Source organism: Cyprinus carpio, chromosome B9 (assembly GCF_018340385.1).
Source record: "Cyprinus carpio isolate SPL01 chromosome B9, ASM1834038v1, whole genome shotgun sequence".
Lineage (NCBI taxonomy): Eukaryota > Metazoa > Chordata > Actinopteri > Cypriniformes > Cyprinidae > Cyprinus > Cyprinus carpio.
Window position 1 is genome coordinate 6,622,770 of NC_056605.1, and position 18,170 is coordinate 6,640,939.

Below are 18,170 nucleotides of genomic sequence, written 5' to 3' on the forward strand. Positions count from 1 at the left end.
ACAAAATTTAGAACAGTATTTTGTTATTTGTTTTCAAGTAAAAAATTATACAAAACAAGATTCAAACCTCTGAAAAATCAACATGTTAGGTTTATTAAAAATAAACTTATAATTTAATTATGTTTATTTATCGTTTTGTCTTGTTTTAAATGTAAACTCACTAAATGTGAATTTTTTATTTTTTATTTTTTTATTTTTTGCTTTATACGTTTCAGTGGAACAAGTCATAAAATTGATGATGTACTTTTCTAATTCTAAAAAAACAAGCCTTACTATTTTGCTTTTCAAGTAAATTTATGTTGTTTACTTCAGATTGGATCTTGTTTACAGATTACGATTATTCTCGGGAAACAAGACAGAAATTCAAAAGATACAAACTTATCTGTCTGTTCAGTTCTTTCTGGTCTGTGTGGGAGCAACATCAAAAGTACGTGGAAACATGCACACAGTTCCCAGGAAACACTGCTGTGGCCCCTATAAGGGTCTTTTAGCATTGATCAAATGTTCAAGCAGTAACAGAACCATCTTACAATAAAATGACATTAACAGCAACAGCAGGCGCACAATGACTCGGTTTGTGAGGTGTATAGGAAGGACACTTGTGATGTGTTCCTGCGAGTCCCTTGTGTCTGCAGAGACGCCCACAGCGGAGTATGTGAATGATTCCCCATGCAGCCCCTCCACTTTGACTGCAGTATGTTCAGAGGCCCAAGGTGAGTTTGGCTCCTTACCGCTAAGTGTCTGAGGGCAGACAAGCCCCTCAAACTGTTATTGTAAGGACCAGCTCTGGTTCAGGTTCTCAGGGAGCCGATGTCCACAGAATGAAAGAGCAATTTGTGCCATCTGTGCAGAACTGGACATGTGTTTCCCATTCTCCAGGTCTGTTGAGCCAGTCAGAGCCCACATTAACATAAAAGAGAAGGTATGACTGTTCTCCTATTTAGCCCCAAGCCTCTCAGGTTGACGGGAGAAGGCAGGCTCCTAAATTATCTAATTTATTATTATTTAAATCGTATTTACTTTCCGTAGAGTGCATCAGAACGAGGCAGTGCGCGGCAGCTCCCGGGTGTCAGGTAACCGCACCGAGGGTCTCGTTAACCTCGAGTTTAGAAGAGTCCCTCCCCCGTTTTCTTAAAAACACTCACAGAAGCTTACCACAGTTTGGCGACCTAATGGTCCGGTTCCTGACATAACCATCCATGCAAATACCGCAGGACGTAGGTGAAATAGTTCTGGGCACACACTGCAGGGGCCCAAAACTAAAACCTAGTTAGGCACGATCACTTTTATCCTTGTCCTCGACGCAGACCTGCTTTAACTCTTTCCTGCATGTACCCTGTGCATGATATTGAAGCGAAAGCAAATTTGCTTTGGCTAAAGCTCAAGTTGTGAATTAATGGATGTTGCAGAAGTTTATTAGTGAACATGTACAGGAACATTTACACTGTGTCTTCCAGCGTATTCCAGGATAATGGGAAAACATTAGCTTTGCTCAGAGCCAAGTTAGTCTTATTCATAGTTTACAGAAATAGTTTGCTCTGAAATGAAAACCTTGCCATTATTTATTCAGCTTTATGTCTTTTTAGGCCCATAGCCTGTTATTTTTCTTTCATTTAAACACAAAAGGAAACATTTTCATACAAAATACTACGGATCAACAGCAATAGTACATAGTGACCACAGCTATCAACCTGAAAGGACAAGTAGTTTATTAGACGTGCATTACTAAATTGCATCTTTTCTGAAGCCACTGTATGACGCCAATACAAACTGTAAGTTTCCAAGTTTGAATATGCAAAATATATTAAGATATTTCTAGAGCAAACTATATTTCTAGAGTTTGACAGATGTGGTCACTTTAAGGAAGACAGCTGGGTACTTTACAGTGTCCCTGTTACTCATTACAATAGTCAATTATGCATAATTACAACTAACCCTAATCATAACACTGTAGTCAGTACATGATTATTAATATTACCTGTACTCAACCCCTGTGCTGTGCTGAAATCCTTTACGTAATTTGGTGTTCCTGGTCAAAAAGTTGACCATACAAAATCTGTGCCAATTGAAAGAAAACAAGTCTAATGTTTGGTAATAATATAGCATAATGAGAAATGTATAAGCTATTTTTTGACTGATTTAGATTTTTTAAATGTTTTACTAGGAACACCACAAGTTTAACAAGGTGGTGGAAAATTCAGTAAGTTTTAGTCCAAAGTGATATCACTGACTAGCGTTTTTGGGTAAAAGAAAATCCTTTCTGGGTGAAAATGAACACAACATGTGGGTTAAATGTGTAATTACATTGTAATAAGGACATATTAATATTAAGTGTCGCTGATAAAGGTATTTCACTGGAGGGAAAAAAAACTGTGTGATTTGAAGCAACTGGTAATTATTTACTTACTTTTATTTGCTTATTAAATATTTTTTCTAGAAGTAACATACAGTGTGATCTTTTTCACAGATACACTCAGTAAAAGTAATTTGGCTTTTGGAAAAAGACTTTTGGAAGACTTCAGTGTAAAACTTATTGTTTCACCAGAGTTTTACTTACATTTTCTTTCAAACTACTCTCACTGAGGTGTGTGTGAGGCTGCCAGTAAGAAGGAGAACTGGAATGAGAGCAGGATCCTCGCTGTGCCAGTCAGTGCCCTCTCCTGGACAACCTGCGGCAAAGGGCAGGAGCGAGTCGGAACCCGAGCCTCACTAGACTGAAGAGAGACCCAGCTGCTTTAGTGAAAACACCACTAACATGGACTGAAACAATCACATAAAGTACACTTCCTTTGTCAGCATTAGTACCCACCTTTGTGCTTCTTCTTCAAATGAAGCCTGAGAACTTGAGAAGGCAGAAATGCTGCATTTATAAATGAGAACAACAAAATGCACAATGCTTATTCAAAATACACTCGAACCTCACAAATCAGAATACTGTAGAAAGTGGTCGATATACCACTGACAGACTTCATAGAGTTAAAAAGAAAGAGCCTTTTGCATAATGTCAAAGATGAACAACCTTGGTCAGAAGTCATTATCATATGCAGCGATGAATTTCACCTTCACGGCTCCGCAGAGGAAGTTGGTGTTCAGTCAGATCACCTCTCTTGCAGAAGCACTTACGCTGTGTGCCTGCCAGCTAACAAGACAGTAGGAATAAATTAGCCTTTTGTCAGAGAGTAATGAATAGAATTTTGTGCAGTTTGATTAAATCATAATGTGTTTCGTAATGAATCTTCTTCCCGATTTCATTATTCTGTGTGTTATCAGCGCTAAATATAGCTGTGTAATAGATTCATTTTCCCCGCTGCTTTACTCGGAGGTGATTCTTTTATGCATGTGTCTGGTATATTTAACCACACTGAGAATTGTCCAAATGCAGCTAAGAAGGTCTACACAATGATTCAGAGCAGAACCGTCTGAGACATTTCCGCCGCACTGAAACATTTTCACACACCGAGTAAAAGTCCATACAGAGGGAAATATAATCTGTTATCCTGTGGTAAAATGGTTCTGTTTTACAGTCATCCTAACAAAATAGTTTTAACAGCTTTACATATCACCCTTGTATGTTTTGTTTTTATCCCCTCTTCCCCCTCTTTATCCATCTGGGAGTTTGCCCAGAACCGTTTACATTTTCCATCCAATGTTAAAATGCTCTGCGATTCAGTATCTGATCTGCTAATTTTTACCACCATAATTGATGTGTTTTTTTATGGATTTAAAATCACTTAAATGGCTGAAATGTAAACTGAATTTGTTTATAATTTTTTATGAATTAACTGCAGAATGATGCTTTTTAACATCATTGAATTTGCAACAAAACATTAACCCCAAGTCACTGTGTGACTTTTTTAATGCTTTTATTTAGCAGGGATGCTTTAAATTGGTCAAAGGTGACAGTAAAGACATTTATAATGCTACAAAAGATTTGTATTTCTTCTTATGAGATTGAGATTTACCAAGGAATCCTGAAAAGAAATAAAAAATAAAATAAAATAAATAAGTAGCAAAGTAAGTATTAAGTATTATCAGCACTGATAATAAAGTTTCTCAAGCATCAAATCAGCATATTAAAATTATTTCTGAAGGATCATGTGACACTGAAGACTGGAGTAATGATGCTGAAAATTCAGCCATCACAGAAATAAATAACATTTTATGTATAAACATAAAAAAATGAAATTATATTTCTCAGAATTACGCTTTTACTGTACCTTTGATCAAATAAGCATAAGTGCAGCATATAGACGCTTCTTTCAAAATAACTAAAAATAGAGAACAGAGATTAGTTTACTAATTTAACTTTAGTTACTTAATTTTTCAACAAAATATTTCAAAGTACTTTTAAATAAAATATTAAAAATACAGAATTAAAAAAATTATATATATATATATATATATATATATATATATATATATATATATATATATATATATATATATATATATATATATATATATATATATATATATAATTATTATAATATAATTGCCTCAATAAACACCTGATTTGCTGCTTATTAATAGTTAGTAAGAAAGTTGTTAAGTTTAGGATAAGGGATGTAGAATATGCTTTTGCAGAATAAACAGCCAATATGTTAATAATAGTCATACTAATAAGCAACTAGTAAATAGTGAGAATTATATACCCTAAAGGACCAACCTGAACCAGAGCTGGTCCTTACTAAAGTGTTACCAAATTTGACTTAAGTTTTTGATGTTTGGAATTACATTTTCACTCTTTCTAAGCCAGAGCCTCATCATTAGTGGTTTGTTATCAGCACAGCAGTGCTTGAGAAGTGACTGTCCGCTGGCCCTGATGTGGAGGCCCACTTGCCACTGATGCCGTCAGCATGTTTGTAGTTTTCTCACGTCCCTCACTTCCACATTCCGAGAGGCTCTCTGGAGACTCTGATCTCCAACCGCCCTCCCCGCTCAACCCCCGCCTTCCAGCCTGCACCTGCTGTTTCCCCGGCAACAAAGCAGGTGCTCCCTTGGTGTGGCCGGGTCGTCTCCCTTGACAGCCGGCCCTCCCAATCTGCAACGGCCTCAAAAACAACAACAGATCGGCCACACAGCCTCTGCACATCAGCAGAGCCAACCCAATGTCAGAGCGCTTAAACAACTGGACAAAGTGAGAACCAATGTCACCTACATACATGTGCACAGCAGGACACTTTTTTATCTATCAATTAATTATTCATTAACCTGGCAGAAGGGTTCTCAGGGATATTATTTAGGTGGTATTTCATGCACAACCTACATGTATGTTCAATACCATGATGCATATTCTGAAAGCAGGTTTTACGTTTTCAAGAAAAAAAAGAAGTCTATTGTTTTGGTCTGCAGGACCTTCTTTTCCATGTTTTTTTTCCCCTTGTTTTTCTGAGATATTGTCCTGCTCCAACCTTGATCACGGACACAGGCATAAATCCCAAGGAGACCCGCTGTTATTTCAGGAGGGTCACTGGTGGCCTGTGGAGGTGTAATGAGCAACAATAGCAGTTTAACATACAAAAGTGTAGTATGGACTTTGCAAATATATAATTGCACCTGCTTTTTTTTACCAAGTTTTACAGGATTTATTGGCCATTTCAGATCCAGTGATATAAGGCTTTTACATAACAAAGTGTATGTAAAAATTACCAGCTTCAGTTGTAAAGCTGACTCTTTATGCCTGTCATTGTCTTTAAAATGTCTACGCCATTAAACTCATTGAGCCTAACCTACTGTACGTTTTCCAACATCCAGAGAGAAGAATAGTAGGTCTGGATTAATAAGACATTCTAAGGGGACATTCATACACTCAATTTGGAGCTCAGAATGGAAATTAATGGAATAAAAGTCAAACTTCTTTATTGTCACAAAGTTTCCAAAAGTGTTGCTCATGGTGGTGAGTTGGTTAGAAAACAGTGAGATGCAGTCAACACACTCCCATGGCAATTCATTGAACGTTTTGATAAATTAGTGGTTGATTTGTAAGAATTTGTACATTCTCACCTCGTTTTAATATGTTCTGTTTATGCCCCACCCGCGTTTTGGGTTTAGAGGTTGATCTTAAAGGGGTAGTTCACCCAAAAATGAAAATTACCCATATGATTTACTCACACTCAAGCCATCCTATGTGTGTATGACTTTCTTCTTTCAGACAAATACAATCGAAGTTATATAAAAAAATGTCCTGGCTCTTCCAAGCTTTATAATGGAAGTGAATGTGTGTTAAAATTTAATAGTCCAATAGAAGTCAAATAATAGAAATCCATCCATTATATATATATATAAAAAAAAGGTTTTCCACAATAAAACCCCCAATCAATATCTACAATAATACACAACTACACATTAAGACCTCACTGGGCCCCGGGCTATGACTTACTGCAGGGTCCCCCATCACAATACTGATATATATATATATACGTATACGTATATTATATATATATATATATATATAATATATATATATATATATATATATATATATATCATATATATATATATATATATATAAATATATATATATATATATATATATATAGCTTAAAATAAGATTTTTATCCAATCAAAATTTTTGATGCATTGCAATTTCATAATTCATTACCAATTCTAATATCGCAAAAAAAAAAAAAACTAGCCTACGTAAAAACAAAAAAACCAAAGACAACAAAACAACAAAGAAATACAAAAATACAAAAAATAAATAAACCAACAAACAATTAAAGCACTGAATAAGAAATATTATATTGTATAAAATAAACAGACTACAAATAGACTGTATAGTTTAATATATAAAGTTATATAAATATATAAAGTTCAATATACATTTTACATTTACAAAAGTGATTCTGTTAAGAACATTGAGTGAATTTTCTTTCTAATGTTTAATTTACATTATTGACACAAATGTGTCAGCAGCTGTATTAGGCTGCTTTGGAGGAATAGTTCACCCAAAAATTAAAGTTAGGTTGTCGTTCTAAACCTTCTGTTGTTGAATGCAGACATATATATTTGGAACCATACTGGTAACCCAACAGTTGCTGGGCCCCCATGACTTCCATAGTATGAAAAACAAAAAACCACATATTGGAATCAGCAGGGACCAGAAACGTTTTCTGGGTTATGAAATTCTTCAAAATATCATATTTTATGTTGAGAAGAACAAAGAAATTCATACAGGTTCAGAACAACTTGAAACTGAGTAAATGATGACAGTGTTTTAATTTTTGGGTGAACTATATCACTTTAAAATCTTATCATATAATGCCAGGATCTCACAATAGCCAACTAGTGCACATGCTTTATCTTTAACTATTAACATTCAAGACACAAACAACTGTGTTGATGAGGAGACAGGCATTTCAACACATAACTAAGTGTATTTGAACGTTTAAACGCAAGGCACGAAAATTAACTCTCAGTTTAGTCAGGTGCTATATGAGCAAGTGTCAGAAACCGTCTTAACGTGCACATTTGCCAAAATGAATTCTGCCCCACTGCTTAATGTCCCTTAACAGTTAAATAAGTTTTTAAACCACAATGCTTAAAATGCGTATAAATGAAAAGCTGACATCATGACGCGCAAAATTAATTTCTCAATAAGTGAAATATACTAGGCCTATAGAGTTTGTTCAAACACAAAAAAAGCAATATACATATATCAAGTTAATAATCAATGGCCATCGGAACAAGACCACAGGAACCAAATGAGTCCTCTGCACAATCTGACTTGCTGGTTTGTCTGGCCCGAGGAGAACTGGCCCCCCGACTGAGCCTGGTTTCTTCCAAAAGGTTTTGTTCTCCATTCTGTCACCGATAGAGTTTTGGTTCCTTGCCACTGTCGCCTCTGGCTTTCTTAGTTGGGGACCCTTATTTTCCAGCAATGTCATCGACTTGATTGCACAGATAGGCACTGATAATTCAGGCCTGGACTGGCCATTGGGAGCACCGGGAGAAATCCCAGCAGCCTATCTGCCCAACTGCCCCAATCCCATTACCCAACAACATACCAACACCCCACCTACTCATTGACTTACTGTATGTCTATATATATACACAGAGCAACAGACCAACAAAACATTCAAAAAAATAATGCATTAATAAAATAATTGTCGGCATTAATCAATGAATGCATTAATGCGATAATAACGTGTTAACTTTCCCAGCCCTATATTTTATATTTATGCCTTCTCAATGTACCAAAGTGATCATTTCCATTTTTTTTAAATTATATAATAAATCGATAGGCTTAAAAAATCATAAATCGGTTAGTCCTGACTGGCAGCGCTACACTATTTGAATCCGCTCACGTCTGTTCTGTGCTTCTGTCAAACGGTTCCGAACAGAACCGATGCGCAGGACTCGATGAAAGAGGAAGCGGACAGAAAAAGCAGTGAAATGTAGCAACATCACTGACCTGTTCAGGGCTTTAAGTGCAGGTCAGTTTCATCTGTAAATATGCTAGATAGTTTTTTCGTAGTTGAGTTTTAAACTGCTAGTATCTGTTAGGTTATCAGCAGCACTCCATTATTATCATCATTCAGAATGTTGTGCTAAAGGACACCAAAATCGATTGTAAAGTTACATTAAAAAATAGAGACAGATATTCACATGGATTTATTGTACAGGGAGGGAGGGAACTAGAGCAGACAGCAACATGATTAATAATGATTAACAGGCTCACAGATTAATAATGCAATAGTGTATTAGGCTTTTTCAACAAATATATTGTACTAATTTTGACATTTAGACACTTTAGAAATTGTGTTTTAATACACAAGTCAAAAGGTATTGATCAGTAAGATTCTTAATGTTTTTAAAGAAGTCTCTTCTGCTCACCAAGCCTTCACTTTTTTAATCCAAAATTCAGCAAAAACTGTAATATTGTGAAATATTTTTTATTATTTAAAATAACTGATTTCTATTTAAATATATTTTAAAATATAATTTATTCCTGTGATTGAATGCTGAATTTTTAGCATCATTACTCCAGTCTTCAGTGTCACATGATCCTTCAGAAATCATTCTAATATTCTGATTTGCTGCTCAAAACATGTATTATTATTATTATTATTATTATTATTATAATAATAATAATAATATCAAAATTTAAAAATTAAAAACTTAAAATCTTCAAATTTGCCAAATATGGTAACCCATACTCGGAATTGGTGCTCTGCATTTAACCCATCCAAGTGCACACACACAGCAGTGAGTAGGGAACACACACACTGTGAACACACACCCGGAGCAGTGGGTAGCTATTTTTTCCAGCGCCTGGGGAGCAATTGGGGGTTTAGTGCCTTGCTCAAGGGCACTTCAGCCAAGGGTATTGAGGGTGGAAGAGAGCGCTGTTCATTCACTCCCCCCACCTACAACTCCTGCCAGCACCGAGACTCGAACCTGTGACCTTCGGGTTACAAGTCCAAATCTCTAAACAAGTCCAACCCTAACCCTAATGAATAGAAAGTTCAGAAGAGCAGCATTTATCTTAAACATAAACACTTTTTAACAATATAAATCACCCCTATAAACAAAATTAATAAATTCAAAAAACCAAAAATAAAAAAAAGTAATAATTATGACAAAAAATCCTAAAATCTAAAAATTGCACCTTTTGACCGCTTTTTTTCTGTGGCCTGGATGAGTGTGAGATTTCCCGGCCTGAAATTACATCCCAGTCCAGCCCTGGATATATTTAAACTGAACTGAGCTGGATGATGACATCACTGAATTCAATGATGAACTGCCTTTAACTGAAAACTGAGTGTTTACTATTGTCATTTTGCATTATTGACAGACTATTTAATACTGTAAAGCTGCTTTTACACAATCTGTATTGTTAAAAGTGCTATATAAATAAAGGTGACTTGACTTGACTTGACAAATCCATATGAATTAGTCACCAATTTGCCAAAAGATAAAATGGTTAAAAACTGCCATGAGATTGTGTTGGTACAATATGTGCTGTAGATTTTTGTGTAGTAGGTTTTGGAACAGAGTCTTTGTGCTGTGCTCCTCGTCTCTCTCTATACTGAAGAATGCAAATGAGCCAGTGGTTTTCACTGAGGTGAGTGAGGGTCAGCAAGATCAAGACCAGCTGGATGCACACAGGGAAGATTTGACCTTAAGGGGCATCCTACTGCAAGGTCATCTTGAGGTTATTAGCCTAATATAGGATAGAGTCACACCAGCAGCGTGGGTTTTTACTAGGCCAAATGAGATCAGGGGACCCCGGGCCATCATCTGGTCCCACTGTTGTGATAGGCAGCATGTTTGTTTCCTCAGGAGCATGGAGGCTTTTCTCTGGGGAGCTCCTATCTGAGTGTGACCGGGACTGGGGTCAGGCCCTGTGATAAGGGCATTTATTTCCCTCCTCAGGGGTCAGAGGAAGTCTGGAGATGGAGATTGTCTGAATTGGCCAGTCCTGTGCAGGTGCCTGTTCAGGGTCACCCCAAATGTTCATCATTTACTGTTTGCTTTTCGCCTTCAGCAAGAGAAGTCTGCAATTGATAAGTCTGTTTGTCCTGTCTTAGGTTTAGACAATGAGATTTGCATAAAACGTTCCGGCAGCAGTCAATGACAAGATGCAATTTTTTGTCTAGATCTATTAAATCAATCAGTCATACTGTAAAATGACTGAATACACGTTTTATGATGAATGTTTGTTCAATGAACGAATTAAGAGAAAGTGTGTTATTGGATTTGTGCTGGTCAGACGAAGTCTGAGTAGTGAAATTAAAATTATTGAATAAACTCTGCTCATTTTCAATCATTATTGTCTCCTCCTTCTGCTCTTTACAGGCTTTAGTCGGTCAACTTCATGGCTGATAGAAGACTGTCTTGGGCACCAGATAAGACTTGGTTTGGGGTTTTAGACAACTATATATATACTGTAGGAGGGAAAATTCAATGCTTTGTGTTTACTTACAAAAGTATTGCATTCTCCCAAGAAATGTTGCATTTGCAAATATTTCTACACTTTTATATTCAGTAAAACTTCTATTTTTACTTTTTGCATGAGAATGCAATAGTTTTGTGAGTGCAAATGCTTTGAATTGTAATTTTTCTCCTCATCCCTTTTCCCCCATTACTGTGTCCCCTTGGAGGCTCCCTAATAATTTGGTTGAAAATGGTAAAAACTGTTATACAGTAAGTTAAACAGTAATACAGAAATTACATTTTATAAGACATTCTGTATGTTTATTAGCTTAATACATTAGAATAGACTCACCAACATATAACTGACTTTTGAAGCACTTCTTGACTGTATTGCGAAGGGTTTACTGGTGCTGTAAATAAACTTATAGAGCTACACTTCAGGTCTTATTTTACCATCACTTGCTGTGCCTGAATTATTCACTCGTCCTATTTCGATGTTCTGCTCTGTTCTAAGATGTAGTCATCATAGCGTTGCATTGTTGGTGTTTCTATAAAGCCTTCCATAAAGGCTTTCCCCAGCAAGAATATTTTTTGCTTTTGGGGAAGTTGCACTTTATTTTGGCACCTTTGTATATTTGTACTTCAGTTATTTTCTGCAGTGAAAGCATAGATGGTTTTGGTAGGGCAAACAGATGTACAAAGTGTTTGACAGGAAGTGTTCCCCTCCCCTCAGGACTTCATTAATAGAAAGTGTTGGTGCTGGTGAGGTGTTAGAGAGAAAGAGATAAACAGAGAAACAGCAAGCGATGGAGGGAAAGGCAAGGTGAGGTGAGGAGAGGCACGGCACTGACAGACAGGAGAGTAAATTAGTGAGTAAAGTGAAAAATATGCAGAGTGATGGAGACGAAAGAGTGTGAATAAGAGGTGAGAGGACGACAGATGGAGGGAATGATGAGCTAGAAAAAGAAAGGAAGAGAAGATGAGACAGGTACGAGGGTATGGTGGCTGACAAGACTGATCCTATGTGTCCATTGGGGCAGAAGATATCCTCTCAATACCATCCAAAATGTAGACCTAATTTACGCGAATGACTGTAAGATGTATAGCTTCAATGTGGTCAGTGATTGATTTTAGTGCATAGTTTAATGCATGCTCGATTACAGCAGGAAAAAATGCTTATTATTTGAATGCTCACAGTGTACACATGATGTAAATGTAATACTCTTTTGTTTACCCAATCTCAGCTCAGCCACAATGAATGTGAACTGGGTTTGATATCTGCGTTAAATAGAAAAGTAAATAACTAGATGATGGGAATCGTTCACCCAAAATTTACTCATCCTCATGCCCAAACTTATATGCTGTTTTCTTTTTCCTGTGAAACACAAAAGGAATTTTAAATAAATAAATAAATAAATAAATACAAGAACCACTGTGACCAGATCATTGAGTTCAGTTCAGAGATCTGGCCACATCAGTTCCAGATTGCAGCAACTGAAGTAAGTGTTAAAAAAGTACTAAAATTACATAATTATAATAATTATTGCATACATAATTATATATATATATACATATGTGTGTGTATATATGTGTGTGTGTGGACAAAGACAATTAGGAAAAATTAAGAAAAAAATTAAGCAAAAAAAATAACAATAACAGAAATACTGATAAAACTATTAAAATGACAAAAGCACAAAACATTGTTTATAATACTAGCCTATATTTATTGATTTTAACACTTTTTTTTATCAAGAATAATGACCAAACAAAATAAAGAACAAATATGGTACATTAATATGCACAATATAGCATAATATAACTTGTGGAGGATGTTAAAAATAGATCACATTACTTAAAAAAAAAAAAATAATAAATCAGGTATTCCTTTTCAAGTCCGACTCATGAAACCATTGTGTAAAATTAGGGTTTCCTGCAGTTTAAATTAAACTGAAAAACAAACAAATAAATAAATAAATAAATAAAATTCCAAATATTTGGATATTAAAATAATATAAATCATAACGACTTTTTCATTTTGTTAATCACAAAAAATAAAAAAATTAAAAATAAGTTAATGGAACAGAAAAAGTAATGTCTTCGAACAACATGAGGACACAGAAATAAATGACAATATTTAAATTTTTGGGTGAAATATTCTATTAAACACTGAATATACCAACAAATCCTGTCACTATAGTTTCTATGCTTATGACAGACATCTCACCCTTGGCTTGCCTTCACCTCACATCTGTTGGTTGTCAGTTACATAATGTTCTGCTCCCAAAGAATTGGAAATGTTACTATGAGGACTCAGTGATAGTAGAGCCAGAAAAGAAGACAACCTCTATGATCCTTCCAGATTACAAATGCAGTGCTCCTGACCACGAAGATCATCTTTGTGCCTTTCTTTTCACAGTTCCCTTTGCTAAAGCTAACACATTTTAGCATTATCTTCACTATAGTAGTGATGCCAGTTTTCATTTGTGTTTCTCCTGCCAGTCATTAACAAATCACATCTATCAAGGTCACGAAAAGAGTTAAACTCTGGCCCCTGGATTAAATGATCAGTTTTAAACTGGAATGAATATGACAGTAGGGTTAAACACAGTTGTGCTGGTAATTCTTTGTGACAAGTGCCTTGACCCCAGCTGACATATATTTAATGCTTGTCTCTTCTCATCCTCACTCTTAAATTTCAACCCCTTTCTTTGTTTTTAACATTAAAATCCTAATGCCTCTTTATCAGTTTAATTTTGATTACTACCTTCTCTAAATATCCAACAATCTGTGACAATTCTAGATTAGCTATCAGCTTTACTAAAAACAAGCCAAGGACGTACAGTCATGATTATACGAGGGCTGTTAAATGAATGTTAATTTAGTAATATTAATTTAATTTAAATAATTAAGTGAAAAAAAAAATCTGTAAGATTAGGAGAATCCACATCAGCTCTTATGACACACAATATCATTGAAATCATTTTCAGAAAGTTTTTATTTTAATGCATAATTTATTGTATAGTAAGTACATGTTATGGACATTGTAATTAATAGCATACAAGAAATGTAACTATTGTTTAATCAATCAACATTTCAGTAACAGTTTACAATAAGGTTTAACGCATTAACTAACATTAACAATGATCATTACATTTGTTACAGTATTGGTTAATTTTTGTTAACATTGGTTAATAATAATAAAAAAAAATATATATATATAATGTTCATTGTAAACTCAGGTCCATTCAATGACACTTTAGTCTATTGCCTCAATAAACTCCTAATTTGCTGATTATTAATTGTTAGTAAGATAGTTGTTACATTTAGGTATTGGTAGGATTAAGGGATCTAAATATGGTGATGCAGAATAAGGCATTAATATGTGATTTATAGGTACTAATAAACAGCCAGTTGCTAATAATATTCATGCTAATAAACAACTAGTCAATAGTGAAAATTGGTCCCTAAACTAAAGTGTTACCAATAAGGGTCAACACATGCAACTTTTCATTTTAATAATGAAATAGAAAATGTAGAAATTATCATCACCTAAGATTAAAATGTGCTTTAGAAGTATTTTTGGACCCACTTTATATTTAGTGTCTTTAACTATCCTTAGATTTAGAGAAATCTTTTGATACAGTGCACTTATTTGTGTGCACATATGTTTTTGCATTGTACTTATATTTAAAAATACCTTCCAGTAATTACATACTGTATGTAATTAATTTCAGTAGTTATAGATATAATTACACTGTTCACTGTACCCCTAAACCTTAACTAACCATTAAACCTAACCTGAACCTAACCATAGAACCTAATATAAAATTGATATGTTCATTGTTAGTTCATGTTAACTATTGTTAGTTCATGTTAACTAATGTTAACAAACAGAGCCTTAATGTAAAGTGTTTTTGAAATCCTAAGTTTTTGCAGATTGCATTAAATACAGTATTTGTCATTCGCAAATCTCATCAGCCTAAGCTTTAGCACCATCTCCTCTAACAAGGATAAGTACAGAGGAAACTGCAAATGACATAAAGAATCTACTTTCAGACATCAACATGCCAGAATTTCAAATCCTTGCATATTTCTGCACTCATAAGCCGATATGAGTTCAGCAGGATAACCTTAAAGTCCTTATGGATTGTATTAAAGTTCACAAGACCATGTAGCACAAGTCACATTCTCCATAAACAATAGTCAAGTCTGCTTGGAGCTATCATGCGGTTCCGTGCATTATGCGCGTCTGAACTTGATTCACTGAAATGATGGCATGCTAGTTCTAAATGCACATTTCAACTCTAATGAGAAACAAATGTCCATTTGCTCCTATAGGGATAGAGTGAGCAAACACGGTTCCCCTGGGAGCAGGGTGAAGTTTCTACAGTGTCAGGGGCAGCGTGTCCTTTGCCGAAATGCTGAAGTCAATTATCTTCAGTCAAGTTACATGAATAATGGATAATGAACCTGAAATAAGAAAACCTGGAACTTGTGTGCCCAGAATCATATGCACATATGGACATCTACATTGATTATTCAGAATGTTAATTCTCTAAACATCTTATATGGATATGAGGACATGTGAATTTAATCTGCATGCAGAGTCAGAATAATGTAACAGGCACCAGTACACTGCAGCAAGCTAGTTTTTGCATGCTTTATTAAGTCCTGTAAAGCCAAAAGCCATGCTTTTAGTGTATGCTTACAAGCAATTACAAAATTAGCACAGAATGCATCCTGTGTGAACGGCTCCGAAAGAGCATTAACAACACGCTGCCAGTGTTGATGGTGGTTTACTAAAAATTGCCAGATGATTTGTCTCTGGATGCTAGTAGTCAAAATATACGCAACACCAAACAAGCTAAATTGTAAGCATCCATGTTTCTTGTTTACAGCTGCAAGACGGCATAATTATCACCATGTAAAACATAAGAAATTACTCTATTCCATAAACACATGGAACGACTTTAATGTGATTGCTTCTTTTCTAACATTTTTCAACTTGTTCTTCTCCCAAGGCATTAAAAACTGAAACATGGTCAAGCTCCTTGCAAATCACACAGCTTGTGCCAGCCCAAACTCTCATTTTACATAAAAAAAACAATACTGTCAGGATTAGCCAAAGACTGTTTACTAAAGAAATGAACAGCTGACCTTATGCATTTGTCGGAGATACCCTTTCAGGCATAACATTTATGGGAGGAGAGTATTTAAATAAATAATGCAATGTGATTTACTGTTGTCACTTTACTGGTATTTGTCCCATAGTTTAACACACAAATAAAGCATATCTTAACCCATTTTGCGCCTGTCATGGCTCCTGGTAGGTTGTGTTGGTCATTATGTAAATTATCTGGCTGCATCTGTGTGCTTTAATTTGCACATTGTCAGCAGATCATGTGCAGAACTTTACATTCCCATCAGTGCATTTATGAGATTGCTTTGTTGTGCTAATTTGCACTTTTTTTCTGGCTCTAAATGTAGCCCTATTGTTGCTATATCAACAAACTAACTTTCATTGCTTTTAATGAGAAACATTTGGCGTCAATACACAGATGAGTAGGACATAGGAATTCCTGAAATAATGTATTGGAATATAACTGTGTGATTGTAGCATTTATATTGTGGTATGTTTTTCAGTTTAGAAAGCCACAATAATCCAACTCCTACCCTTAAACCTAACCATTTGTGACCCTGGACCACAAAACCAGTCATAATGGTCAATTATTTCAAAATTGAGATTTATACATCACCTGGAAGCTGAATAAATAAGCTTTCAATTGATGTATGTTTTGTTAGGATAGGACAATATTTGGCTGAGATACAACTATTTGAAAATTCACAACCTGAGTGTGCAAAATAAATAAATAAATAAATAATAATACTTAAAATATTGAAAAGAAATACCTTTAATGTTGTCCAAATTAAGTCCTTAGCAATGCAAATTACTAAACAAAAATTAAGCTTTGATTTATTTACGGTAGGAAATTTCCAAAATATCTTCATGGAACATGATCTTTACTTAATATCCTAATGATTTTTGGCATAAAAGAAAAATCGATAATTTTGACCCATACAATGTATTTTTGGCTATTGCTACAAATGCACCCGTGCTACTTATGACTGGTTTTGTGCTCCAGGATCACAATAATTTATTCAAAAATTACAATTATTCAGAGGCCAAATGACTGATTTGTGTGAGCAACAGACCCAAAATTGATTACTGCCATCATCCATTGTAATGATCAAATTTCACATACATTAAAACATTGCCACCTGAAGAAGTGTTAAGTCAGTTCTTATATGAAAAGCTATTGGCTATAATGTGTCTCTTGATGCATTGAAACATGCTTAAGTTCAGCTTTATTTTCACTATGTTCAAAGAGCATGAAGATTTTCAGTGATTAAGTTTCACACTTAAAGACAAATATAAATAATATAAATATAAATATAAACGGTGGCATGCATAGACCTCCGGAGGGGCAGGGGACAAGCTACATTACAAGGGGACAATCACAGTTCAGAGGGGGTATTGGGGGGCACTTTAGTGTTGCTTATTAATGGGGCATGGGCTTGAGAAGAAATGGAAGAGAAGAAATTGTTAAATAATGAAGTCACTATTTTAGTATTCTCGTAGCTTCATACCATTGTAGTTGAACCACTGACGTCATATGGACTATTTTAATGATGTCCTTACTACTTTTCTGGGCCTTGAACGAGTCAGTTGTACTGCTGTCTATACAGGATAATAAAGCTCTCAGTTTTCAAAAATATCTTAATTTTTGTTCTGAAGATAAACAAAGGTCTTAAGGTTTTGGAATGACATGAGGGTGAGTAATTAATGACAGAATTTTAATTTTGGGTGAACTGTCTCTTTAAGTTTGCCTGTACATTTCTAACTTGTGTTGCCTTTCTGTCTGTTCAGGCTTCTCCTCCCTCTGTCCCTCTGTCCCCTGTTCACGCCATCTGAATTAACTTAAGAATATCCCATTTCTAACACCCGTTAAGTGAGCTTGACAGCAGATTTAATAGAGAAAGCTGTTTGTCTGCCTGGAGCCAATTGAGTGCCTAAGATTGCCTTAAAGACATCATCCATTCACTGCACACATTGGACTAATTGCAATATTGGTCGCCTAGTCATTTGCAAGTCTCTTCGACCACGGTTAATCGCATGGACTGAGAGACTGAACTAATTATCTGTTCAATGTTTTCCCAACATTGGCGAGTAATTTGGCGGCAGTTGAACTCCTGCAGTTCACTGCCAAAGGAAAACATGTAGACCGACCCAC